This window comes from Somniosus microcephalus, unplaced genomic scaffold, assembly GCF_052327205.1.
Source record: "Somniosus microcephalus isolate GS21.2 unplaced genomic scaffold, FLI_Smic_1.0 unresolved_chr1, whole genome shotgun sequence".
Lineage (NCBI taxonomy): Eukaryota > Metazoa > Chordata > Chondrichthyes > Squaliformes > Somniosidae > Somniosus > Somniosus microcephalus.
In genome coordinates this window covers 5,386,515-5,413,647 of record NW_028225179.1, presented here as the reverse complement: position 1 = coordinate 5,413,647, position 27,133 = coordinate 5,386,515, and the positions used below count along the sequence as shown (strand labels likewise).

Here is a 27,133-nt window from a genome sequence, read left to right as displayed (position 1 = left end):
AGTTCTGGTCGAGTTGCAGATGTATAAAGTTCCTTTCCTTCTCCCCCTCCCACCTCTCTCTCTCTCTCACTCTCTCCTCCCATAGAGGCCAGAGACTTGTGTAGGCCCAGACCAGGTGGCGGATTCCCTTCCCTGAAGGACATCAGTGAACCAGTTGGGTTTTTATGACAATCCGGCAGCTTTCATGGTCACTTTTCTCTAGTGCCGGCCCCACAATTGACCAGATTCATTGAGCTCAATTTCACAACCTGCCTTTGTTTTCTTGTGGGTTGTCTCTCACGCTCCCTGTTTTAAATTAATTTTACAGGGCACTGGAAGGGGAGGATTTGCAGACAGAAAACTCAAACCAAACATCACGTCAAGATCTGACAGAGTCACTCGACTCATCGGATCTGAATATCATCGGCCTCTGAACATGGAAGCAAAAAGCACCGTTTACAGCGGGGAAAAACCGTACACGTGTTGTGTGTGTGGACGAGGCTTCAGCCAATCCTCTGGCCTATCGACACACAAGCGCATTCACACCGGGGAGAGGCCGTTCACCTGCTCTGAGTGTGGGAAGGGATTCACTCAGTTATCCAAACTACTGATACACCAGCGTGTTCACACTGGGGAGAGGCCGTTCACCTGCTCTGAGTGTGGGAAGGGATTCACTAATTCATCCCACCTGCTGACACACCAGCGTGTTCACACAGGGGAGAGGCCGTTCACCTGCTCTGAGTGTGGGAAGGGATTCACTAATTCATCCCACCTGCTGACACACCAGCGAGTTCACACTGGGGAGAGGCCGTTCACCTGCTCTGAGTGTGGGAAGGGATTCACTAATTCATCTGACCTGCTGATACACCAGTGTGTCCACACCGGGGAGAGGCTGTTCACCTGCTCTGAGTGTGGGAAGGCATTCACTCAGTCATCCAACCTGCTGAAACACCAGCGAGTTCACCCTGATGAGACACCTTTTAAATGCTCGAACTGTGAGAAGAGTTTTAAAAGCAAAAGGAAGCTGATACAACACGAATGCACTCACACTGGGGCGAGGCCATTCACCTGCTCCGTGTGTGGGGAGGGATTCACTCGCTCATCCCACCTGCTGACACACCAGCGAGTTCACAAGTGACTGCAGGGGGTGGATTCTGTTGTTCCTGCTGTTAATCACATCCAGGACTGAACCATGTTCATTCTGACAGTTGGGGATTCTTTCTGCTGATGATAATAACTCCGGGAACTGGCTGGAGTTTAATATTCTGGATATATGTCAAATAAATCAACTTTTTTTAAAGACATTGTTGTAGATTTTTGTCTTTCCCACCTGAGTGTTTAGCATCACCTGGCTGGAGCTCAGAAAGGACAATCTGGGGGAGGATCATACGGTGGGAACAGAACTCCAGCCTGGACACAGTCCTTCAGGGCCACACTGAGAGGGGCAAACAGCAGTTTGGTCTTTCTTGTCTCTCTTCACTGACAGCAAAGTTGCTGTGCGGGTTAATCTCGAGGCGTGTGAGAAACGTGTCCCAGCCGCTCTCTGCCATGGTTCAGAGCTCCTAGGCATGGAACAGAAGGCTCCTTTAGGAATGTACCCCAGTGCTTTTTTTTAATGGCCTTATTAACGTGTGTTGCTACTTTTAGTGATTTGTGTATCCGTGTCCCTGGATCCCTCTGCTCCTCCAGCCCATTTAGACTCTTAGGGGGAAATTCGGTGGCACCCCCTTTGGGTCGCTAACATCACCGGGGCTAATTTTAACGCCCCGTAATAGTTAGCGCCCCAGCACATCATATTCAGTCGTGGCACCCCAGGCAGGAGGCAGGGTGCTACTGGAAGCGCTGCCCTCCCTCTTGAGGCACTACCAGTGAATTTCACGGCACTTCATGTAACAGCACCACGCCCGTCGGCACATAGCACCGCGTCATAGCAGACCTCCCTCCCTGATTAAAGGGGGGGGCCTAACACTGCACACACCAGGGCCCTGCTGGACCACCGGGGAGTGGGGTGTTGGATCAAGAGGAGCGCCGGGCTGTGTGATTGCGGCCGACACCCCGAAGAAGAAAGGGGAAGGGGGCAGGTGCTGGTAGTCAGCCAAAGTAAAAAATTGCCGCCCGACACCTGCCCTTTAAGTGGCGTCGCCGTGGCTGCAGAAATGACCCCTGACCCTGTCGTACATATCGTCCGGCGATAGGTCAGGGGTCGCAACCCAAGGTTGCAGCCGGTGTGCTGTGCGTGGCGATGACGTCATTCCGGCGGTGCAGTGCTGCGGGGAGCTACCGACTACCTCCGCCACTAACCTCCCGCTAAATATTGCGGGAGGCACAAAGCAACCCAATTTCACCCCCTTGTCCAAGCACTGATTGGCTTCCTTATTCTTCCCACCAAAACAATACACCTCACACTGACCTATAGTGAAATTCATTAACACACCACCTCACACTGATCTACAGTGAAATTCATTAACACACCACCTCACACTGATCTATAGTGACATTCATTAACACACTGCCTCACACTGATCTATAGTGAAATTCATTAACACACCACCTCACACTGGTCTATAGTGAAATTCATTAACACACCACCTCACACTGATCTATAGTGAAATTCATTAACACACCCCCTCAAACTGATCTATAGTGAAATTCATTAACACACCACCTCACACTGATCCATAGTGAAATTCATTAACACACCGCCTCACACTGATCTATAGTGAAATTCATTAACACACCACCTCACACTGGTCCATAGCGAAATTCATTAACACACCACCTCACACTGATCTACAGTGAAATTCATTAACACACCACCTCACACTGATCTACAGTGAAATTCATTTGCCAATTACACGCCCATTCTGAAATTTATTAATGTCTTCTTGCATTTTGTCTTCCTCCGTATTAACTCTACCTCCCAATTTGGTGTTATCGACAAACTTTGAAATTTTTCTTCTGATTCACGAGTCCAAATCGTTTATTTTAATGGTGAACAATAGTGATCCCAGCGCCGATCCCTGTGGAACACCACTTCCCACCTTTTGCCCGTCTGAGTAGCTACTCTTAACCCCTACTCTCTGTTTTCTGTTTTGTGACCAGCTTGCTATCCATAACAGTATGTAAGATCGACAAGATGACCAAGGTAAGGCCGTGTGGAGGGAAGGGCCAGGCAGCAGAATGGATGGAAAGCTGGCAACAGAACAGAAATCAGAGGGTTGGAGTTAAGGGAAGTTTGTAGCAATCTTTCCATCCATTCTGTTGCCTGGCCCTTGACTCCACATGGCCTGACCATGGTCATCTTGTAGACCGTACATACTGCAGACACAGTGCACCAGTGGTGGAGGGGGTGAATATGGAGTCCTGTGGCAGGGGCGCTGATGTAGTGGATTTCTCTGTCCGTGAGTTTTGAGGCATCGCTAGTGGCGTTTTTCACCATTTTCCACCTTTAAAAAAACCTTGCTGCCAGTTTATTAAAGCCATTAACAGCCGCTCGGGTGGGACACACCAATAAATGAGGCCTTGTTTCCCTCAGAATGACAGGCCTGATACCGGAGTTAGAAAACATTCAGTAATTAAACCAGACTGGGTGGGGCCTGAGGTGCGAGTTAGTAACTGAAAATTGGTGGCCAGCGTACTTCGCACCACGGCTGAGTACCCGGGGACTCGGATTTCTGTGTCATTTATTGATTAATTTTGTTTATTGCCCAATTTCAATTAGACTGGTGGGTCATCTTGCTGTCTGACGGAGGCGTGTGTCCCCAATGGAGGGCTCTCTCTGTGGGAGTCCTTCCCAACACCATTGGGGATCTGGGGTGGAGACTGCTGCAGGGAGCTGTCGTGTGCAACAGTTTAAGCTCCTTTCCAGACTCCAAGGTCAGATGTCTTTTCTGTGGCCCAGAGGAGTCCACGGGCCGTGTATATATTCAGTGTGAGAGGTTGCAGCCCCTGTATAGTTCCCTGAAGGGGCTGCTCCTCAACTCTTGGTTACACTTTAGCCCCACACTCCTAATCTTTGCGTACCTGGTGCGGAGGGGCGTGGGTAAGTCGGAGGATCTTCTCCTGGACCTGCTCTTGGGCCTGGTGAAAACAGCAATTTGTCAGCCCTGGATGGGCGGGGCCCATGGGGGGGTCACTCTGGCTGCCTGCCTCTCTCCCGTGGTCTTGTCCCTGCCCGGGTGGCCCTGGAGAGGGAGCAGGCAGTGTCCACCGGTTCACTTGATACCTTCCTCGACCGGTGGACACCTCGGTTTAAAGAGACGATAATCGATCCTCACAATCACATTGTGATTTAATTATTAATTGTGTGTGTGTCACAAATACATTTCTTCTATTTTGCTACAAAAGCTCTACTAGACATGTTAAACTACTAGTTATTTAATCAGGGCTGCAGCTGCTGAAAGGTTGACTGTACTGGGGTTTGTGGCCAGAGCTGGTGGACGTGTTGTTCTGAAGTCTGATATCTGACACCTGAAGAGTCTGTTTATGTCGTGTTGCAATGACATTTTTCTGTTGCCTGGTGTCAGAAATAGAAATCAAAGGGAGATGATGCCCCACTCTGTTAATCAACTCTTTAACACATTTTCATGCATTTCCTTTCTTAATTTACAAAGATCACAACTCCATTAGTGAACAATGGATTGCCAGTCTGCCACTTTTTAGTGATGCTTGAAAGGATTCGCTGTGAAGCTACACCTGCCCATCTGTCTGTGTGTCAGTGTTTGGATTGTGTTCGACAACAGTCCTAATATCTTGCCTACATCCATTACAATTTTTGAATGTTAGATTGTACTTGGAAGAAGTTGAGTTTGAATCTGACAATTCTGAAATTGGGAGCTTTTAATGATTTCTGTTTTTCACATAACTATATAATGATGTGATCATTCAAGGCAAATTAAAAGATGCTGCTATTTACTGAACACAACTGAATAATTCTACAAGGATGCTATTGCAGTCTTCCTCAGTATTAACTACACCCTCCAATTTAGTGTCATCAGCAAATTTTGAAATTGTGCTTCTGATTCCCAAGTCCAAATCATTCATGTAAATGGTGAACAACAGTGTTCCCAGCACCAATCCCCGTGGAACACCACTTCCCACCTTCTGCCCGTCTGTAATTCTGAGGGAAACTTGCCCGTCTGTAATTCTGAGGGAAACTTACGAGGCCTCGTTGTTTGCATGTCCCGCTCGTGAGGCTGTAAAAGGGTTTAATAATTCGGCAACAATCCTTATAAAGGTGGAAGGAGGTGAAAAACGCCACCAGCGTTGCCTAAAACACAAAGACAGAGAAGTTCACTTCATCAGCGCCTTGGCACAGGACTCAATATCCACCCCCTCCACCATTGATGTACTGTGTCCACAGTAAGTACGATCTACAGGCTGACCAAGGTCAGGCCGTGTGGAGTCAAGGTCCAGGTAGCAGAATGGGTAGAAAGATGGCTCCAAAACAGAAATCAGAGGGTGGAAGTTAAGGGGAGTTTCTCGGACTAGCAGAAAGTGAGAACTGGTGTCCCACACGGATCCGTGCTGGGACCACTGGTGTTCACTATCATTTGGACTCAGAAACTGGAGGCATGTTGTTGGAATTTACAGATTACACCAAGTGTCTTCACACTGTGCAAACGATCCATTGTGCAAAGTGCGATAGAATTTGAACAGACCTAGCAGCTCAAAACTGGGTGCCCATAAGGTGCTGTGGGCCATCAGCAGCATTCATCCATCCATAGGGGAGGGCCCCATAGGCACGAGCATTAATCCTCCTCTGGGGAGGGCCCATCGTCCCAAGCATTCTATTCAAGAAAGGAGGGAGAGCAAAAACAGGGAACTACAGTCCAGTTAGCCTGACATCAGTCGTGGGGAAAATGCTGGAATCCATTACTGAGGAAGTGGTAACAGGGCACTTAGGCAGAGTGAACATGGTTTTATGAAAGGGAAATTGTGTTTAACAAATGTATTAGGTGTTTTAAGGATGTAACTGGCAGGGTAGATAAAGGCGAACCAGTGGATGTAATATATTTGGATTTGCAAAAGGCATTCGATAATGTGCCACATAAAAGGTTGCTAAGCAAGATAAGGGCTCGTGGGATTGAGGGTAATGTATTAGTTTGGAGAGAGGATTGGTTGACTGACAGAAAACAGAGAGTAGGAATAAACAGGTCAATTTCCGATTGACAGGCTGTAACTCGTGGGGTGCCGCAAGAATGCTTGGGCCTCAGCTATTTACAATCTATATCAATGATTAGATGAAGGGACCAAGTGCAATGTATTCAGGTTTGCTGACAATACAAAGCTAGGTGGGAAAGTAAGCTGAGAGGAGGACACAAGCAGCCTGCAAAGGGATGTAGACAGGTTAGGTGAGGGGGCAATAAGACGGCAGATGGAGTATAATGTGGAGAATTGTGAGGTTATTCACTTTGATAGGAAAAATAGGAAAACAGATTTTTTTTAAATATTGAGGAACTATTAAATGTTGGTGTTCAGAGAGATTTCAGTGTCCTCGTACAGGAAACACAGAATGTTAGCATGCAGGTACAGCAGACAATTAGGAAGGCAAATGGCATGTTGGCTTTTACTGCAAGGGGGATGGAGTACAAGAGTAAGGACGTCTTACTACAATTGTACAGGGCCTTGGTGAGACCACACCTGGAGAACTGTGCACAGTTTTGGTCTTATCTGAGGAAGGACATACTTGCCTTAGAGGCGGTGCAACAAAGGTTCACTAGATTGATCCCTGGGATGAGAGATTGAGTAGATTGTGCCGATACTCTCTGGCATTTAGAAGAATGAGAGGTGATCTCATTGAAACATGTAAGATTCTGAGGGGGATTGACAGGGTAGATGCTGAGAGGTTGTTTCCCCAGAATGGAGAGTCTAGAACTAGGGGGCATAGTCTCAGGATAAGGCGTCGGCCATTTAAGGATGAGGAGAAATTTCTTCACTCAGGGTTCTGAATCTTTGGAATTCTCTACCCCAAATGGCTGTGGATGCTGAGTCGTTGATTATATTCAAGGCTAAAATAGATAGATTTTTGGACTCTAGGGGAATCAAGGAATATAGGGATTGGGTGGGAAAGTGGAGTTGAGCTCGAAGATCATCCATGATCTTATTGAATGGCAGACCAGGCTCGAGGGGCCGTATGGCCAACTCCTGCTCCTAATTTGTATATTCTTATCGGGGACTTCAGTTATGTGGAGAGAAATATAGAAACATAGAAGATAGGAGCAGGAGTAGGCTATTTGGCCCCTCGAGCCTGCTCCACCATTCAATGTGATCATGGCTGATCATCCAAATTCAGTACCCAGTCCCTGCTTTCTCCCCATACCCCTTGATCCCTTTAGCCTTAAGAAATATATCCAACTCCTTCTTGAATATATTTAATGAATTGGCCTCTACTGCCTCCTGTGGTAGAGAATTCCACAGGTTCACCACTCTCTGGGTGAAGAAATTCCTCCTCATTTCTGTCCTAAATGGTCTACCCCTTATCCTTAGACTGTGACCCCTGGTTCTGGACTTGCCGGCCATCGGGAACATCCTTCCTGCATCTAGTCTGTCCAGTCCTGTCAGAATTTTATAAGTTTCAATGAAATCCACTCTCATTCTTCTAAACTCCAGTGAGTACAAGCCCAATTGACCCAATCTCTCCTCATACATCATTCCTGCCATCCCAGGTATCAGTCTGGTGAATCTTCGCTGCACTCCCTCCATGGCAAGAACATCCTTCCTCAGAAAAGGCGACCAAAACTGCACACATTACTCAAGGTGTGGTCTCACCAAGGCCCTGTACAACTGCAGCAAGACATCCTTGTTCCTGTACTCAAACCCTCTCGCTACGAAGGCCAACATACCATTTGCCTTCTTAACTGCCTGCTGCACCTGCATGCTTACCTTCAGCGACTGGTGCACAAGGACACCCAGGTCCCGTTGCACTTCCCCTTCTCCCAATCTATTGCCATTCAGATAATAATCTGCCTTCCTGTTTTTGCCACCAAAGTGGTTAACCTCACATTTATCCACGTTATACTGCATCGGCCATGCTTTTGCCCAATCACCCAACCTGTCCAAATCATCCCGGAGTTTCTCAGCATCCTCCTCACAGCACACACGCCCACCCAGCTTTGTGTCGTCTGCAAATTTGGAGATATTATATCTAGTTCCCTTGTCTAGATCATTAATATATATTGTAAATAACTGGGGTCCTAGCACCGATTCCTGCGGTACCCCACTAGTCACTGCCTTCCACTCAGAAAAAGACCTGTTTATTCCAACTCTTTGCTTTCTGTCTGCCAACCAGTTTTCTATCAAATCAGTACCTTACCCCCAATCCCATGTGCTTTAACTTTGCATGCTAGTCTCTTATGCGGGACCTTATTGAAAGCCTTCTGAAAGTCCAAATGCACCACATCCACTGGTTCTCCCTTATCTATTCTACCAGTTACATCCTCAAAAAATTCCAGTAGATTAGTCAAGCATGATTTACCTTTTGAAAAGCCATATTGACTTTGTCCGATCCTGTCACTGTTTTCCAAGTGCTCTGCTATTACATCTTTTATAATGGACTCTAGCATTTTCCCCACTACCGATGTCAGGCTTACCGGTCTATAATTCCCCATTTTTTCTCTACCACCTTTTTTAACTAGTGGGGTTACATTACCTACTCTCCAATCCATGGGAACTATTCCAGAGTCTATAGAATTTTGGAAGATGACCAGCAATGCATCTACTATTTCTAGGGCCACTACCTTAAGTATCCTAGGATGTAGATTATCAGGCCCTGGGGATTTATCGGCCTTCAATCCCGTCAATTTCCCTAACACCATTTCCCTACAAATACTGATTTCATTCAGTTCCTCCCTCTCATTAGACCCTATGTTCCCTGACATCTCTGGGAGTTTATTTGTGTCCTCCTTTGTGAAGACAGAACCAAAGTATGTATTTAGTTGGTCTGCCATGTCTTTGTTCCCCATTATAAATTCCCCTGATTCTGACTGCAAGGGAGCTATGCTTGACTTTACCAATCTTTTTCTCTTCACATATCTATAGAATCTTTTACAGTCAGTTTTTATGTTCCCTGAAAGCTTACTCTCATACTCTATTTTTCCCATCTTAATTAATCCCTTTGTCCTCGTTTGCTGAATCCTAAACTGCTCCCAAACCTCAGGTTTGCTGCTTTTTCTGGCCAATTTATATGTCCTCTCCTTGGATCTTATGCTATCCCTAATTTCCCTTGTTAGCCAATGTTGAGTCACCTTTTTTGTTTTATTTTTATGCCAAACAGGGATGAACAATTTCTCTAGTTCATCCATGCGATCTTTAAATGTTTGCCTTTGCCTATTCACCATTAGCCCTTTAAGTAATAGTCCCCAATCCATCCTAGCCAACTCGCGCCTCATACCATCATAGTTCCCTTTATTTAAATTCAGTACCCAAGTCTCTGAATCAACTACTTCACTCTCCATCTTAATGAAGAATTCTATCATATTATGATCGCTCCGCCCCAAGGGGCCACACACAACAAGATTGCTAATTAATCATTTCTCATTAAATTAAGGTGGTTCAATCCCCAGGCCTGGATAAAATATATCCTAGACTGTTAAGAGAAGAGAGGAAATAGCAGAGGCTCTGACCATCATTTTCCAATCCTCTCTGGGTACAGGTGTGGTGCCGGAGAACTGCAGGACTGCTAACATGGTACCATTGATTAAAATGGGAGAAAGGGATAGACTGAGTAATTACAGGCCAGTCAGCCTAACCTCGGTGGTGGGAAAATTATTGGGAAAAATTTTGAGGGACAGATAAATCTCCATTTAGATTAATCAGGGACAGACAGCATGGATTTGTTAAGGGAAGGTCATGTCTGACTAACTTGATTGCATTTTTTGAGGAGGTCGATGAGGGTAGTGCATTTGATGTTGTCTATATGGATTTTAGCAAGGCTTTTGATAAGGTCCCACATGACAGACTGGTCATAAAAGTAAAAGCCCATGGGACCCAATGCAAAGTGGCAAGATGGATCCAAAATTGGCTCAGAGGCAAGAAAGAAAGGGTAATGGTCGAAGGGTATTTTTGTGACTGGAAGGCTGTTTCCAGTGGGGTTCCACAGGGCTCAGTACTGGGTCCCTTGCTTTTTGTGGTATAAATCAATGATTTGGACTTGAATGTAGGAAGTATGATTAAGAAGTTTGCAGATGATGCAAAAGTTGGCCGTGTGGTTGATAATGAAGAAGAAAGCTGCAGACTGCAGGAAGATATCAATGGACTGGGCAGGTGGGCAGAACAGTGGCAAATGGAGTTCAATCCGGAGAAGTGTGAGGTAATGCATTTGGGGAGGGCTAACAAGGCAAGGGAATACACTATAAATGGTAGGACACTGAGAAGATCAGAGGGACCTTGGAGTACATGTCCACATATCCCTGAAGGTAGCAGGACAGGTAGATAAGGAGATTAAGAAGGCACACGGGATACTTGCCTTTATTAGCTGAGGCATAGAATATAAGAGCAGGGAGGTTATGCTTGACCTGTATAAAACACTAGTTAGGCTGCAGCTAAAATACTGCATGCAGTTCTGGTCACCACATTACAGGAAGGATGTAATTGCACTGGAGGGGTTGCAGAGGAGATTTACGAGGGTGTTGCTTGGTCTGGGGAATTTTAGCTATGAGGAAAGATTGGATAGGCTGGGGTTGTTTTCTTTGCAACAGAGGAGGCTGAGGGGAGACCTAATTGAAGTGTACACAATTATGAGGGGCCTAGATAGAGTGGATAGGAAGGACCGATATCCCTTAGCAGGGAGGTCAATAACCAGGGGGCACAGATTTAAAGTAATTGGTCAGAAGTTCAGCGGGGATTTGAGGAAAAATTCTTTCATCCAGAGGGTGGTGGGGGTCTGGAACTCACTGCCTGAAAGGGTGGTAGAGGCAGAGACCCTCATCACATTTAAAAAGTACTTGGATATGCACTTGAAGTGCCGTAACCTACAAATGGCCTCCTTCTGTGCTGTAAATTTCTATGATTCACTGATCATCCCATTCCCAAGCTGCCTGTGTTAATACCTCAGACAAGTTTTCCCATGTAGGGTGACTCCCTCAACCTGTTCTCCCGGTTACAGAACCAGTTTGTGTCTCTCAGAAATGCCCAAGCCTCTGTTGTCTGTGCACCAACTCACTTGGGAACTCACATGTTGCAACAAGTCTGCTACCTGAGCAGTTTGCAGTGTTATTAGGTCTGTGGGTCTCTTAGCAACCAGCTCCCATATCTAGGCAAAGGGCTTATCTTCTGACTTTGGGTGTTATCATTCCAAACTTCAGCATTCTCTGCCTTTCAGCTTCAATCTGCCTGTGTCCACCCAGTGACAACACTGAGCTCCTCCCTCCAACCACTGACACTCGCCCTCTTGCTGAGAAAGACTTGCATTTATATAGCACCTTTCACGACCTCAGGATGTCCCAGAGTGCTTTACAGCCAATGAAGTACTTCTAAAGTATAGTCACTGTTGTAATGTAGGAAATGCGGCAGCCAATTGGTGCACAGCAAGCTCCCACAAACAGCAATGTGACAATGACCAGATAATCTATTTCAGTGATGTTGATTGAGGGATAAATATTGGCTCCAGGACACCGGGGAGAACTCCCCTGTTCTTCTTCAATGTAGTGCCATGGGATCTTTTACATCCACCTGAAAGAGCAGATGGGGGCCTTGGTTTAACATCTCATCCGAAAGACGGCACCTCTGACAGTGCAGCACTCTCTCAGTACTGGAGTGTCAGCCTAGATTTTTATGCTCAAGTCTCTGGACTGGGACTTGAACCCACGACCTTCTGACTCAGAGGTGAGAGTGCTGCCCACTGTGCTAAAGTGCCTGGAGCTAAGCCAGCTGGGATACTTGACATAGGATTACATCGGATATATGGCCAGAAACAGGCCATTCGGCCTAACCAGTCCATGCCGGTGTTTATACTCCACTCGAGCCTCCTCCCGTCTTTCCTCATCTAAATCTATCAGCATAACCCTCGATTCCCTTCTCCCTCGTCTGCTTGTCTAGCCTCCCCTTAAATGCATCGATACTATTCACTTCAACCACTCCCTGTGGCAGCAAGTTCCACATTCTCACCACTCTCTGGCTAAAGAAGTTTCTTCTGAATTCCCAATTGGATTCCTTGGGGACTATCTTATATTGAGGCCTCTAGTTATGCTCTTCCCCACAAGTGGAAACATTCTCTCTCTATCCACTCTATCGACATTTTTCATAATTTTATAGACCTCTATTAGGTCACCCCTCAGCTTTCTTTTTTCAAGAGAAAAGAGACCCAGCCTGTTCATCCTTTCCTGATATGTATAGCCTCGCATTTCTGGTATCATCCTTGTAAATCTTCTCTGCACCCTCTCCAGTGACTCTTTTTCCTTTTTATAATATGGCGACCAGAACTGTACGCAGTACTCTAAGTGTGGTCTAACCAAGGTTTGATACAGGTTTAGCATAACTTCACTACTTTTCAATTCTATACCTCTAGAAATAAACCCTAGTGCTTGGTTTGCTTTTTTTATGGCCTTGCTAACGTAGAAACATAGAAGATAGGAGCAGGAGTAGGCCATTCGGCCCTTCGAGCCTGCTCCGCCATTCAATGTGATCATGGCTGATCATCCAAATTCAGTACCCTGTCCCTGCCTTTTCCCCATATCCCTTGATCCCTTTAGCCTCAAGAAATATATCCAACTCTTTCTTGAATATATTTAATGAACTAGCCTCCACCGCCCTCTGTGGCAGGGAATTCCACAGGTTCACCACGCTCTGGGTGAAGAAATTCCTCCTCATTTCAGTCCTAAATGGCTTACTCCTTATCCTTAGACTATGACCCCTGGTTCTGGACTCCCCGGCCATCAGAAACATCCTTCCTGCATCTAGTCTGTCCAGACCTGACAGAATTATATAGGTTTCGATGAGATCCCCTCTCAATCTTCTAGACTCCAGTGAGTATAAGCCCAATCGACACAATCTCTCCTCATACGTCATTCCTGCCATCCCAGGTATCAGCCTGGTGAATCTTCGCTGCACTCCCTCCATGGCAAGAACGTCCTTCCTCAGGTAAGGTGACCAAAACTGCACACAATACTCAAGGTGCGGTCTCACCAAGGCCCTGTACAACTGTAGCAAGACATCCTTGTTCCTGTACTCGAACCCTCTTGCTACGAAGGCCAACATACCATTTGCCTTCTTAACCGCCTGCTGCACCTGCATGCTTACCTTCAGCAACTGGTGCACAAGGACACCCAGGTCTCTTTGCACTTCCCCTTCTCCCAATCTATTGCCATTCAAATAATAATCTGCCTTCCTGTTTTTGCCACCAAAGTGGATAACCTCACATTTATCCACATTATAGTGCATTTGCCATGTTTCTGCCCAATCACCCAACCTGTCCAAATCGTACTGGAGTTTCCCGACATCATCCTTGCAGCTTACCCTCCCGCCCAGCTTTGTGTCGTCTGCAAATTTGGAGATATTACATCCAATTCCCTCGTCCAGATCATTAATATATATTGTGAACAGCTGGGGTCCTAGGACCGATCCTTGCGGTACCCCACTAGTCACTGCCTGCCACTCGGAAAACGACCCGTTTATTCCAAATCTTTGCCTTCTGTCCGCCAACCAGTTCTCTATCCAAGTCAATACCTTGCCCCCAATCCCATGTGCCTTAATTTTGCATGCTAATCTCTTGTGTGGGACCTTATCGAAAGCCTTCTGAAAGTCCAAATACACCACATCCACTGGTTCTCCCTTATCTATTTTACCAGTTACATCCTCAAAAAATTCCAGTAGATTAGTCAAGCATGATTTACCTTTTGTAAATCTATGTTGACTTTGTCCGATCCTGTCACTGCTTTCCAAGTGCTCTGCTATTACATCTTTTATAATGGACTCTAGCATTTTCCCCACTACCGATGTCAGGCTTACCGGTCTATAATTCCCCGCTTTTTCTCTACCACCTTTTCTGAATAGTGGGGTAACATTAGCTACCCTCCAATCCATGGGTACCGTTCCAGAGTCTATCGAGTTCTGGAAGATGACCAGTAATGCATCGACTATCTCTAGGGCCACTTCCTTAAGTACCCTGGGATGTAGACCATCAGGCCCTGGGGATTTATCGGCCTTCAGTCCCATCAATTGTCCTAACACCATTTTCCTACAAATACTGATTTCTTTCAGTTCCTCTCTTTCATCAGACCCTATGTTCCCCGGCATCTCTGGGAGGTTATTTGTGTCCTCCTTTGTGAAGACAGAACCAAAGTATGTATTTAGTTGGTCTGCCATTTCCTTGTTTCCCATTATAAATTCCCCTGATTCTTACTGTAAGGGACCTACGCTTGACTTCACTAATCTTTTTCTCTTCACATATCTATAAAAGCTTTTACAGTCAGTTTCTATGTTCCCTGCAAGCTTACTCTCATATTCTATTTTCCCTTTCTTAATTAATCCCTTTGTCCTCCTTTGCTGAATCCTAAACTGCTCCCAATCCTCAGGATTATTGCTTTTTCTAGCCAATTTATATGTCCTCTCCTTGGATCTTATGCTATCCCTAATTTCCCTTGTTAGCCACGGTTGAGTCACCTTTTTTGTTTTATTTTTATGCCAAACTGGGATGAACAAATTCTGTAGCTCATCCATTCGGTCTTTGAATGTTTGCCATTGCCTATCCACCGTCAACCCTTTGAGCGCCATTCCCCACTCAATCCTACCTAACTCGCTCCTCAGACCATCGTAGTTTCCTTTATTTAAATTGAGGACCCTTGTCTCTGAGTCAACTACTTCATTCTCCATCTTAATGAAGAATTCGATCATATTATGATCGCTCTGACCCAAGGGGCCTCGTACAACAAGATTGCTAATTAATCCTTTCTCATTACATAATACCCAGTCTAAGATGGCCTGATCTCTGGTTGGTTCCTCGAAATATTGGTCCAGGAAACCATCCCGTAAACACTCCAGGAATTCCTCCTCCACAGTATTGTTACTAATTTGGTTGGCCCAATCTATATGTAGATTAAAGTCACCCATGATGACTGCTGTGCCCTTATTGCACGCTTCTTTAATTTCCCTTTTAATGCCATCCCCAACCTCTACCTTACTGTTTGGAGGTCTATATACCACTCCCACTAATGTTTTTTTCCCCTTAGCATTTCTCAATTCTACCCATACAGATTCCACATCATCAGAGCTAATATCCTTCATTACAATTGTATTAATCCCTTCTTTAACCAGTAATGCTACCCCACCTCCCTTTCCTTTTTGCCTATCTTTCCTGAATATCGAATACCCTGGATGTTGAGTTCCCAGTCTTGGCCATCCTTGAGCCACGTTTCTGTAATCCCAACCAAATCGTATTTGTTTACCTCTATTTGCACAGCCAATTCATCCACCTTATTACAAATGCCCCTCGCATTAAGACACAAAGCCTTCAGGCTTGTTTTTTTAACGCTCTTAAACCTATTAGAATTATTATTTACTGTGGCCACGTTTGATTTAAACCGTTGATTTCTCTGACTGCCACTTTTGTTTTTCTCCTTCCTATCTTTTGCTTTTATCCCTGTTTTCCTTTCCTCTGTCTCCCTGCTCAGGTTCCCAACCCCCTGCCATTTTAGTTTAAACACCCCCGAACAGTGCTAGCAAACCTCCCCGCAAGGATATTTGTCCCGCTCTGGTTCAGGTGCAACCCGTCCGACTTGTACAAGTCCCACCTTTCCCAGAAGCAGGCCCAGTGATCCAGGAAACTAAAGCCCTCCCTCCTGCACCAACTCTTTAGCCACGCATTCATCTGCTCTATCCTCCTATTCCTATACTCACTAGCACGTGGCACCGGTGTCGCAACTTTTAGTGATTTGTGTATTTATACTCCGAGATCCCTTTGTTCCTCTACCCCACCAAGACTCGCAGTGATAAGTGACCTCCCCATTCTTCCTACCAAAATGTAATACCTCACATTTATCTGTTCAGCCTTGGTCACTCTGCAAAAACTCAGAAATGTTTAATAATGAAATCAGGGAGTCAAAAAGCTCAGGTGGGGCAGTTTAAAAAGACAGTCCCTGACCAGAGATTGCTGGATGCTGACACTCGGTGCTCACGAGGATAGAATGTCCCATTCCCCAGGCACGGACATCCAGCACCTCGATCACAGCAACAATTCACAAAACAATGGCAATACAACTTGGAGCAGAGACGGTTAAGTGGAGCTGTGATCGAGGTGCTCAAAATTAGGAGGGGTTTTGATCGAGCAAACAAGGAGAAGCTGCTGTCACTGGCAGGAGGGTCGGTAACGAGAGGACACAGATTTCAGATCATTGGCAAAGGAATCTAGAGAGGAAATGAGGAGACTTTTTTTACACAGCGAATTGTGGTGATCTGGAATGCACTGCCTGAATGGGAGGTGGAAGCAAATTCAATAGTAACTTTCAAAAGGGAATTGGATATATATTAAAAGCAGAAATTTGCAGGGCTGTGGGGAAAGAGCAGGGCAGTGGGACTAATTGCATTGCTCTTTCAGAGAGCCAGCACCAGCACGATGGGCCAAAAGGCATCCTACTGTGCTCTATGATTCTATAACATCAGCTTCTCTCTGCTCACTAGTACTGAGAGAACAGGGAATAATCTTTAAATCCAGCCCAGTTATTGGGGGCTCTTAACATTAACAAGCCTCAGTTGCCTGAATGGTTCACTCCTGGATGTGATTAAAGGCATCAGAAACAGTGGAATCGACCCACCACAGTCACAATGTAGACACTCTGGTGTGTCAGTGGGTGGGATACACCAGGGAATCCTTTTCCACACACTGAGGTTGACTCCAATGATCGGGGGTGCTAGAGTTTCAGATACCAGATAATCAAGCTCACAAGAACACAAATTGTCCCTCCAGACTTTAAGAGCGCTGCAAACACAGATCGGGTGATAATTCCCTCAATCTGGAGAATAGAAGTACAGTGGATTCACGCACGATCTTCTCAAGTCTGTTCCAACTGACAACGGCTTAAGTGGCCTGTTCTTATACACAAGCTTGGTTACCGCTCAGGAAATGGGATTGTTTGGGCCCGTCTGTTGACCGTCTCCTGAACTCCTGCTAATTCAGGGAATTTAGTCCATCTGTGACCAGACTATAACCACAAGCCCGTCTGGTTATCACACCTATACGGTCCATGAGGTTATTTATTAGATTCACACCCAGATGTTGTGCCTTCACTTGTCTGGCACTTCATCCCATAACATGGGTACAGGAGCTCAGTAATGTTTCATTCATCAGAAAAAGACAAAGTACAACAACATACTGGTCAGCTCAACAGAATCTCATCATATTTATGTCGCTATAAATATAAAAGTCACTAACAAATCCAGGAGGGAATTCAGGAGAAACTTCTTTACCCAGAGAATGGTGAGACTGGGGAACTCGCTACCACAGGGAGTAGTTGAGGTGAACACCATAGATGTATTTATGGGGCAGCCACACAATGGAGAAAGGAATGGGAGGAGATGTTGATCGGGTTAATTGAAGTGGACTCGGCAAAGGTCCCGGCAGACTGGAAAACTGCTAATGTAACACCCTTATTTAAAAAGGGCAGTTGACAGAAGGCTGGAAACTATAGACCGGTTAGCCTAACATCTGTGGTAGGTAAAATTTTGGAGTCCATTATTAAGGAGACAGTAATAGGACATTTGGATAATCATAATTTAATAGGACAAAGTCAGCATGGTTTTATGAAGGGGAAGTCATGTTTGACAAATTTGCTGGAGTTCTTTGAGGAAGTAACATATAGGGTGGATAAAGGGGAACCAGTGGACGTAGTGTATTTAGACTTCCAGAAGGCATTTGACAAGGTGCCACACAAAAGATTATTGCTTAAGATAAAAAAAATCACAGGATTGGGGGTAATATTCTGGCATGGATAGAGGATTGGCTATCTAACAGAAGGCAGAGAGTTGGGATAAATGGTTCATTCTCAGACTGACAATCAGTAACTAGTGGTGTTCCGCAGGGGTCAGTGCTGGGTCCCCAACTCATTACAATCTATATTAACGATTTGGAGGAGGGGACCGAGTGTAACATATCAAAGTTTGCAGATGATACTAAGATGGGAGGGAAAGTAGTGAGTGAGGAGGATATAAAAAACCTGCAAGGGGACATCGATAGGCTAAGTAAGTGGGCAGAGATTTGGCAGATGGAATACAATACTGGAAAGTGTGAGGTTATGCACTTTGGCAGGAAAAATCGTAGAGCAAGTTATTATCTTAATGGCAAGAAACTGGAAAGTACTGAAGTACAAAGGGATCTGGGGGTCCTGGTGCACGAAACTCAAAAGGTTAGTATGCAGGTGCAGCAAGTGATTAAGAAGGCCAATGGAATGTTGGCTTTCATTGCTAGGGGGATAGAATATAAAAATAGGGAGGTATTGCTTCAGTTGTACAAGGTATTGGTGAGACCGCACCTGGAATACTGCGTACAGTTTTGGTGTCCATACTTAAGAAAGGACATACTTGCTCTCGAGTCAGTACAAAGAAGCTTCTCTCGGTTAATCCCGGGGATGAGGGGATGGACATATGAGGAGAGGTTGAGTAGATTGGGACTCTACTCATTGGAGTTCAGAAGAATGAGAGGCGATCTTATTGAAACATATAAGATTGTGAAGGGGTTGGATCGGGTGGATGCGGGGAGGATGTTCCCGATGATGGGTGAAACTAGAACTAGGGGGCATAGTCTTAGAATAAGGGGTTCTCTTTCAAAACTGAGATGAGGAGGAACTACTTCACTCAGAGGGTGGTAGGTCCATGGGATATGCTGCCCCAAAAAGCTGTAGAAGCTACATCATTACATAAATTTAAAACAGAAATAGACAGTTTCCTAGAAGTAAAGGGAATTAAGGGTTACGGGGAGCGGGCAGGAATTTGGACATGAGTCTAGGTTCGGATCAGTCATGGCCCTGTGGGTCGCGGAGCGGGCCCAGGGGCCGTGTAGCCTGATCCTGCTCCTATTTTGTGTGTCTAATTCTGTTAGATTCAGGAGATGGTTCTGTGATAGTGGATTGGCGGTTAGGATCAGATCAGCCATGATCTTATTGAATGGCGGAGCAGGCTCGAGGGGCCGATTGGCCTACTCCTGCTCCTATTTCTTATGTTCTTATGTAAGTAGGGCGGCTGTGGGGCATAAACAGTGGCATGGACCAGTTGGGCCGAATGGCCTGTTTCTGTGCTGTACATTCCATGTAACACCACGAACAGTCCAAAAAAGGGAATCATCAGCACAACAGTCTTAAAGATTAAACAGCAGTACAAGAATTTATAAAACATTATCCGTTCCATGTTCATGTCACCCCAGCTGTCTCCAGGGCCCTGCACTACAGAACTGTGTGAAGTCGCTGGTGTCTCAGTAGGTGGGATGACCGAGTGAATCCCTTCCCACACACGGAGCAGGTGAACGGACTCTTTCCTTCTCTCTCCAGCTGGTGTCTCTTCAGGCTCTTCAAACATTTAAATGTCTTCCCACAGTCAGAACATTTAAATGGTCTCTCATCAGTGTGAACTCGCTGGTGTGTCAGTAGGCTGGATGACTGAGTGAATCCCTTCCCACACACGGAGCAGGTGAACGCCCTCTCCCCAGTGTGAACTCGCTGGTGTATCAGCAGATTCCTGGAGCTTTTAAAGCTCATCCCACAGTCAGAACATGTAAATGGTCTCTCATCAGTGTGAACTCGCTGGTGTTTCTTCAGATTCCGAGAGGTTTTAAAGCTCTTCCCACAAACAGAACATGTACACGGTCTCTCATCAGAGTGAACTCGCTGGTGTTGCTTCAGATCCCCAGAGGTTTTAAAGCTCTTCCCACAGTCAGAACATTTAAATGGTCTCTCATCAGTGTGATATTGCTGGTGTGTCAGCAGGTGGGATGACTGAGTGAATCCCTTCCTACACATGGAGGTGAATGGCCTCTTTCCTGCTCTCTCCAGCTGGTGTCCCTTCAGCTCCTGGGACCTTTTAAAGCTTTTCCCACAGTCGGAATGTTTCACCGGCCTCTCCACAGTGTGAACTCGCTGGTGTGCCAGCAGATTCGAGGACCGAGTGAATCTCTTCCCACACACGGAGCAGGTGAACAGAATCTCTCCTGCTCTCTCCAGCTGGTGTCTCTTCAGATCCTGGGACCTTTTAAATCTCTTCCCACAGTCAGAACATTTAACATGAACAAGCTGGTGTCTGAGGAGGGTGGCAGAATGAGATAATCGCTTCAAAAACATGGAGCAGGTCAACGCTCTCTCATCGGCATGGACAAGCTGGTGTCTCAGCAGCACGGAGGGTGCAATTAATCCTTGCTCACACATGGCGTGGGTTAAAGGTCCCTCCCTAGTGTGAACTTGCTGGTGTATCATTGGAGCGGATGGCTGAGTGAATCCCTTCCCACAGACGGGGCCCGGATTTCCCCCAGTGTGTGGCCACTGGTGTCGCTTCAGGTACTTGTAGATTTTGAAGCTCTTTCAGAACATTTAAAACGTCTGTCATCAGTGTGAACTCACGGGTGTGCCAGCAGATTGGAGGAGCAACTGAATCAGGTCCTGAGGAATCACGTAACTCTGTCAGAATTTGTGGTGATGTTTGGTTTGAGTAAATGCTCCACTTCTAAAACCCTGTGAAAGGAGTGTAGAAAGGGTAAGGGGGGAAGCAGGATTTTTTTGGCTTATTTTGCCTCAAAGAACAAACAGGGTAGAGCCGGTCCCACTGGTGTCCAGCCATGCCCACAATAACCAGCAGGCCAGAAACAGCCCAATGCACCTCACTGACTTGGCCCTGAAGTTAAATCAAGTTTCAAAGTCAAAAATGACATCCTTTGTGACTGTGACAAAGGTAAACTATCTCTCCTCATCCTTCCTGGCTTGTCTGCATCCTTTGACACGGTTGACCACTGCATCCTTCTCCCAACACCTCTCCACCATCGTCCAGCTGGGTGGGACTGCACTCGCCTGGTTCCATTCTTATCTATCTAATCGTAGCCACAGAATCACCTGCAACAGCTTCTCTTCCCGCTCCCGCATCGTTACCTCTGGTGTCCCCCAAGGATCTATCCTTGGGCCCCTCCTATTTCTCATCTAAATGCTGCCCCTTGTTGACATCATCTGAAAACACAGCGTCAGTTTCCACATGTACGCTGATGACACCCAGCAGTACCTCACCACCACTTCTCTCGACCCCTCCACGATCTCTAATCTGGTTCTGGGTGAGCAGAAATTTTCTCCAATTAAATATTGGGAAGATTAAAGAAATTGTTTTTGGTCCCTGCCACAAACTCTGTTCCCTAGCCACTGACTCCATCCCTCTCCCTAACATCTCTCTGAGGCTGAACCACACTGTTGACAACCTCGGTGTCATATCTGACCCTGAAATGAGCTTCCGAACACATATCCGCAGCATAACAAAGACCGCCTATTTCCACCTCGGTAACATCGCCCGTCTTCACCCCTGCCTCAGCTCATCCGCTGCTGAAACCCTCACCCGGGCCTTTGTTACCTCTAGAATCAACTATTCCAACGCACTCCTGGCTGGCCTCCCACATTCTACCCTATGTAAACTTGAGGTGATCCAAAACTACCCGTGTCGTAACTCAATGCCAAGTCCCGTTCACCCATCACCCCTGTGCTCGCTGACCTACATTGGCTCCCGGTTAAGCAGTGCTTCGATTTCAAAATTCTCATCCTTGTTTTCAAACCCTCCATGGCCTCGCCCCTCCCTATCTTAGTTATTCCCTTCAGCCTCACAACCACCCGCCCCCCGTGGTAGAATCACAGAAAAATTATGGCACAGAAGGAGGCCATTCAGCCCATCTTGTCTGTGCCGGCCGATGAAGTGCTATCCACACTAATCCCACTTTCCAGCACTTGATCCGTGGCCTTGTAGGTTACGGCACTTCAAGGGCATATCCAAGTACTTTTTAAAATGTGATGAGAGTTTCTGCCTCTACCACCCTATCAGGCAGTGAGTTTCAGACTCCCACCACCCACTGGGTGAAAACATTTCTCCTCAACTCCCCTCTAAAGCTCTGACCAATTACTTTAAATCTATGCCCCCTGGTTGTGGACCCCTCTGCCAAGGGAAATAGGTCCTTCCTATCTCGGCCCCTCAGAATTTTATACACCTCAATCAGGTCTCCCCTCAGCCTCCTCGGTTCCAAAGAAAACAACCTCCTACCCCCCGAGACATCTACGTTCCTCCAATTCTGCCCTCTTGAGCATCCCTGATTATAATCGCTCAACCATCAGTGGCCGTGTCTTCTGTTGCCTCGGCCCGAAGCTCTGGAATTACCTCTCTGAACCTCTCCACCTCTCTTTCATAGAAAATAGGAGCAGGAGTCGGCCATTCGGCCCCTCGAGCCTGCTCCACCATTCAATGAGATCATGGCTGATCAAAACCCACCTCTGTGACCAAGCTTTTGGCCATCTGCCCTAATTTCTCCTTATGTGGCTCGGGGTCACATCTTTCAATGTCTTACAATACTCCTGTGCAGCACCTTGGGACGTGTTCCTACGTTAAAGGCGCTATAGAAATACAAGTTGTTGTTGATCTCATTGTTGGGGAGCTCTGAACAGGCCCCGCCCCCTCCACCTACTCCGCATGCACCGCTCCAAGGTGAGCGCGGGCTCTGAACAGGACCCGCCCCCTCCCCCGCATGCGCCGCTCCAAGGTGAGCGCGGGCTCTGAACAGGCCCCGCCCCCTCCCCTACTCCGCATGCGCCGCTCCAAGGTGAGTGCGGGCTCTGAACAGGCCCCGCCCACTCCCCCTACTCTGCATGCGCCGCTCCAAGGTGAGCGCGGGCTCTGAACAGGACCCTCCCCCTCTACCTACTCCGCATGCATCGCTCGAAGGTGAGCGTGAGCTCTGAACAGGCCCCGCCCCCTCCCCCTACTCCGCATGCGTCGCTCCAAGGTGAGCGCAGGCTCTGAACAGGCCCCGCCCCCTCCCCCTACTCCGCACGCACCGCTCCAAGGTGAGCGCGGGCTCTGAACAGGCCCCGCCCCCTCCCCCTACCCCGCATGCACCGCTCCAAGGTGAGCGCAGGCTCTGAACAGGCCCCGCCCCCTCCCCCTACTCCGCACGCGCCGCTCCAAGGTGAGCGCGGGCTCTGAACAGGCCCCGCCCCCTCCCCCTACTCCGCATGCGCCGCTCCAAGGTGAGCGTGAGCTCTGAACAGGCCCCGCACCCTCCCCCTACTCCGCATGCGCTGCTCCAAGGTGAGCGCGGGCTCTGAACATGCCCCGCCCCCTCCGCCTACGCCGCATGCGCCGCTCCAAGGTGAGCGTGAGCTCTGAACAGGCCCCGCCCCCTCCCCCTACTCCACATGCGTCGCTCCAAGGTGAGCGCAGGCTCTGAACAGGCCCCGCCCCCTCCCCCTACTCCGCACGCGCCGCTCCAAGGTGAGCGTGGGCTCTGAACAGGCCCCGCCCCTCCCCCTACACTGCATGCGCCACTCCAAGGTGAGCGCGCGCTCTGAACAGGCCCCGCCCCCTCCCCCTACTCCGCATGCACCGCTCCAAGGTGAGCACGGGCTCAGAACAAGCCCCGCCCCCTCCCCCACATGCGCCGCTCCAAGGTGAGCGCGGGCTCTGAACAAGCCCTGCCCCCTCCCCCTACTCCGCATGCGCTGCTTCAAGGTGAGCGCGGGCTCTGAACAGGCCCCGCCCCCTCCTCCTAATCTGCATGCGCCACTCCAAGGTGAGCGCGGGCTCTGAACAGGCCCCGCCCCCTCCCCCTACTCCGCATGCGCCGCTCCAAGGTGAGCGCGGGCTCAGAACAAGCCCCGCCCCCTCCCCCGCATGTGCCGCTCCAAGGTGAGCGCGAGCTCTGAACAGGCCCCGCCCCCTCCCCCTACTCCGCATGTGCCGCTCCAAGGTGAGCGCAGGCTCTGAAAAGGCCCCCTCCCCCTACTCCGCATGCGATGCTCCAAAGGTGAGCGTGGGCTCTGAACAGGCCCTGCCCCCTCCCCCTACTCCGCATGCACCACTGGGCCCCGCTCCCGAAATTCCTCCTCATCTCTGTCCTAAATGGCTTACCCATTACCCTTAGACTTAGAGATGAAGAGGAATTTCTTCACCCAGAGAGTGGTGAACCTGTGGAATTCTCTACCACAGAAGGCAGGAGAGGCCAATTCATTAAATATATTCAAGAAGGAGTTAGATATATTTCTTAAGGCTAAAGGGATCAAGGGATATGGGGAGAAAGCAGGGACAGGGTACTGAATTTGGATGATCAGTCAAAGAATGTTCCACATATTCCATGAAAAGGCAGGCATAGCTCGGACCCATGCGGGTACCCATAGCAACACCTTTAATTTGGAGGAAATGAGTGGAGTCAAAGGAAAAGTTGTTCAATGTGAGAACAAGTTCAACCAGGCGGAGGAGGGTGGTGGTGGATGGGGACTGGTTGGCCCTCTGTTCAAGGAAGAAGCGGCGCGCCCTCAGGCCATCCTGGTGGGGGATGGCGGTGTAGAGGGATGGTCTTTTTCTGAGTGGCAGGCAGTGACTAGTGGGGTACCACAGGGATTGGTCCTAGGACCCCAGTTATATGTGCACAAATCGTTGAAGGTGGCAGGTCAGGTTGAGAAAGCAGTTAAAAAAGTTTGTGGGAAACTGGGCTTCCTGAATAGAGGTATACAGTACAGAAGTGTTGAAATAATGATGAACCTTTATAAAACAGTAGTTCAGACTCAACTGGAGTGTTGTGTCCAATTCTGGGCACCGCACTTTAGGAAGGATGTGAAGGCCTTAGAGAGGGTGCAGAAAAGATTTACGAGAATGATTCCAGGGATGAGGGACCTCAGTTACATTGATAGACTGGAGAAGCTGGGGTTGTTCTCCTTGGAGCAGAGAAGATTGAGAGGAGATTTGATACAGGTGTTCAAAATCATGAGGGGTCTGGACAGAGTAGATAGAGAGAAACTCTTCCAATTGGCAGAGGGGTCGAGAACCAGAGGACACAGATTTAAGGTGATTGACAAAAGAACCAAAGGCGACATGAGGAAAAACTTTTTTACGCAGCGAGTGGTTAGGATCTGGAATGCACTGCCTGAAAGGGTGGTGGAGGCAGATTCAATCACCACTTTCAAAAGGGAATTGGATAAGTACCTGAATGAGAAATATTGCAGGACTTCAGATTCCTGGGGCAGGAGGGACCAGTTCTGGGGCAGGAAGGACCTGTCCAAGGTGGACGGGTTGCACCTCAACAAAGCTGGGACCAATGTCCTCATGGGACGGTTAACTGGTGCTGTGGGGGAGGGTTTGAATTAATTTGACAGGGGGATGGGCACCAGGATGAAACATTAGAGGAGAAACAAGGTGAAGAGAGGACTGGGAGAGACAAGTAGCACTAGAGGGACAGAATTGCTGGTCATCTTCCAAAATTCGATAGACTCTGGAACAGTTCCCATGGATTGGAGGGTAGCTAATGTTACCCCACTATTCAAAAAAGGTGGTAGAGAGAAAATGGGGAATTACAGACCGGTAAGCCTGACATCGGTAGTGGGGAAAATGCTAGAGTCCATTATAAAAGATGTAATAGCAGAGCACTTGGAAAACAGTGACAGGATCGGACAAAGTCAACATGGATTTACAAAAGATAAATCGTGCTTGACTAATCAACTGGAATTTTTTGAGGATGTAACTGGTAGAATAGATAAGGGAGAACCAGTAGATGTGGTGTATTTGGACTTTCAGAAGGCTTTCAATAAGGTCCTGCATAAGAGATTAACGTGTAAAGTTAAGGCACATGGGATTGGGGGTAAGGTACTGACTTGGATAAAGAACTGGTTGGCAGACAGGAAGCAAAGAGTTGGAATAAATGGCTCTTTTTCCGAGTGGCAGGCAGTGACTAGTGGGGTACCGCAGGGATCGGTCCTAGGACCCCAGCTATTCACAATATATATCAATGATCTAGACAAGGGAACTAGATGTAATATCTCCAGGTTTGCAGATGACACAAAGCTGGGTGGGCGTGTGTGCTGTGAGGAGGATGCCGAGAAACTCCAGTATGATTTGGACAGGTTGGGTGATTGGGCAGAAGCATGGCAGATGCAGTATAATGTGGCTAAATGCGAGGTTATCCACTTTGGTGGCAAAAACAGGAAGGCAGATTATCTGAACGGCAATAAATTGGGAGAAGGGGAAGTGCGACGAGACCTGGGTGTCCTTGTGCACCAGTCGCTGAAGGTAAGCATGCAGGTGCAGCAGGCAGTTAAGAAGGCAAATGGTATGTTGGCCTTCATAGCGCGAGGGTTCGAGTACAACAACAAGGATGTCTTGCTGCAGTTGTACAGGGCCGTGGTGAGACCACACCTTGAGTATTGTGTGCAGTTTTGGTCGCCTTATCTGAAGAAGGATGTTCTTGCCATGGAGGGCGTGCAGCGAATATTCACCACACTGATACCTGGGAAGGCACGAATGACATATGAGGAGAGATTGGGTCGATTGGGCTTATACTCACTGGAGTTTAGAAGAATGAGAGGGGATCTTATTGAAAATTATAAAATTCTAACAGGACTGGATAGACTGGATGCAGGAAGGATAATCCCGATGGCCGGGGAGTCCAGAACCAGTGGTCACAGTCTAAGGATAAGGAGTAAGCCATTTAGGACAGAGATGAGGAGGAATTTCTTCACCCAGAGAGTGGTGAACCTGTGGAATTCTCTACCACAGAAGGCAGTGGAGGCGAATTCATTAAATATATTCAAGAAGGAGTTGGATATATTTCTTAAGGCTAAAGGGATCAAGAGATATGTGGAGAAGGCAGGGACAGGGTACTGAATTTGGACGATCAGCCATGATCTCATTGAATGGCGGGGCAGGGTCAAGGGGCTGAATGTCCTACTCCTGCTCCTATCTTCTATGTTTCTATGAACCCCAGGACCAGGCCCCTATAGGGAATAGGTATGCAGATCTAGCCGCAAAACTAGCGGCGGAAGAAATGCAACCAGAGGACGCGTTCAAAAATGAAATAAATATGGTCATGATAGTCAGTGGGGTACAGGAAGTGAATATAATGGAGCTACAAGAAAATACTAGTAAAGAGGAAAAGGAGAAATGGAGACAAACTGGCGCGCAATTACAAGATGGAATTTGGAAATGGGGCCCACGTAACCAGGTGGTGGCACCGGAA

The 27,133-nt window shown here is 47.5% G+C and overlaps 1 pseudogene; it reads left to right on the top strand.

The window, feature by feature from the left end:
* The first annotated feature begins 311 nt into the window (after positions 1-311).
* The window catches only part of LOC147093338 (uncharacterized), a 174,202-nt pseudogene continuing 147,380 nt past the window's right edge, over positions 312-27,133 (top strand).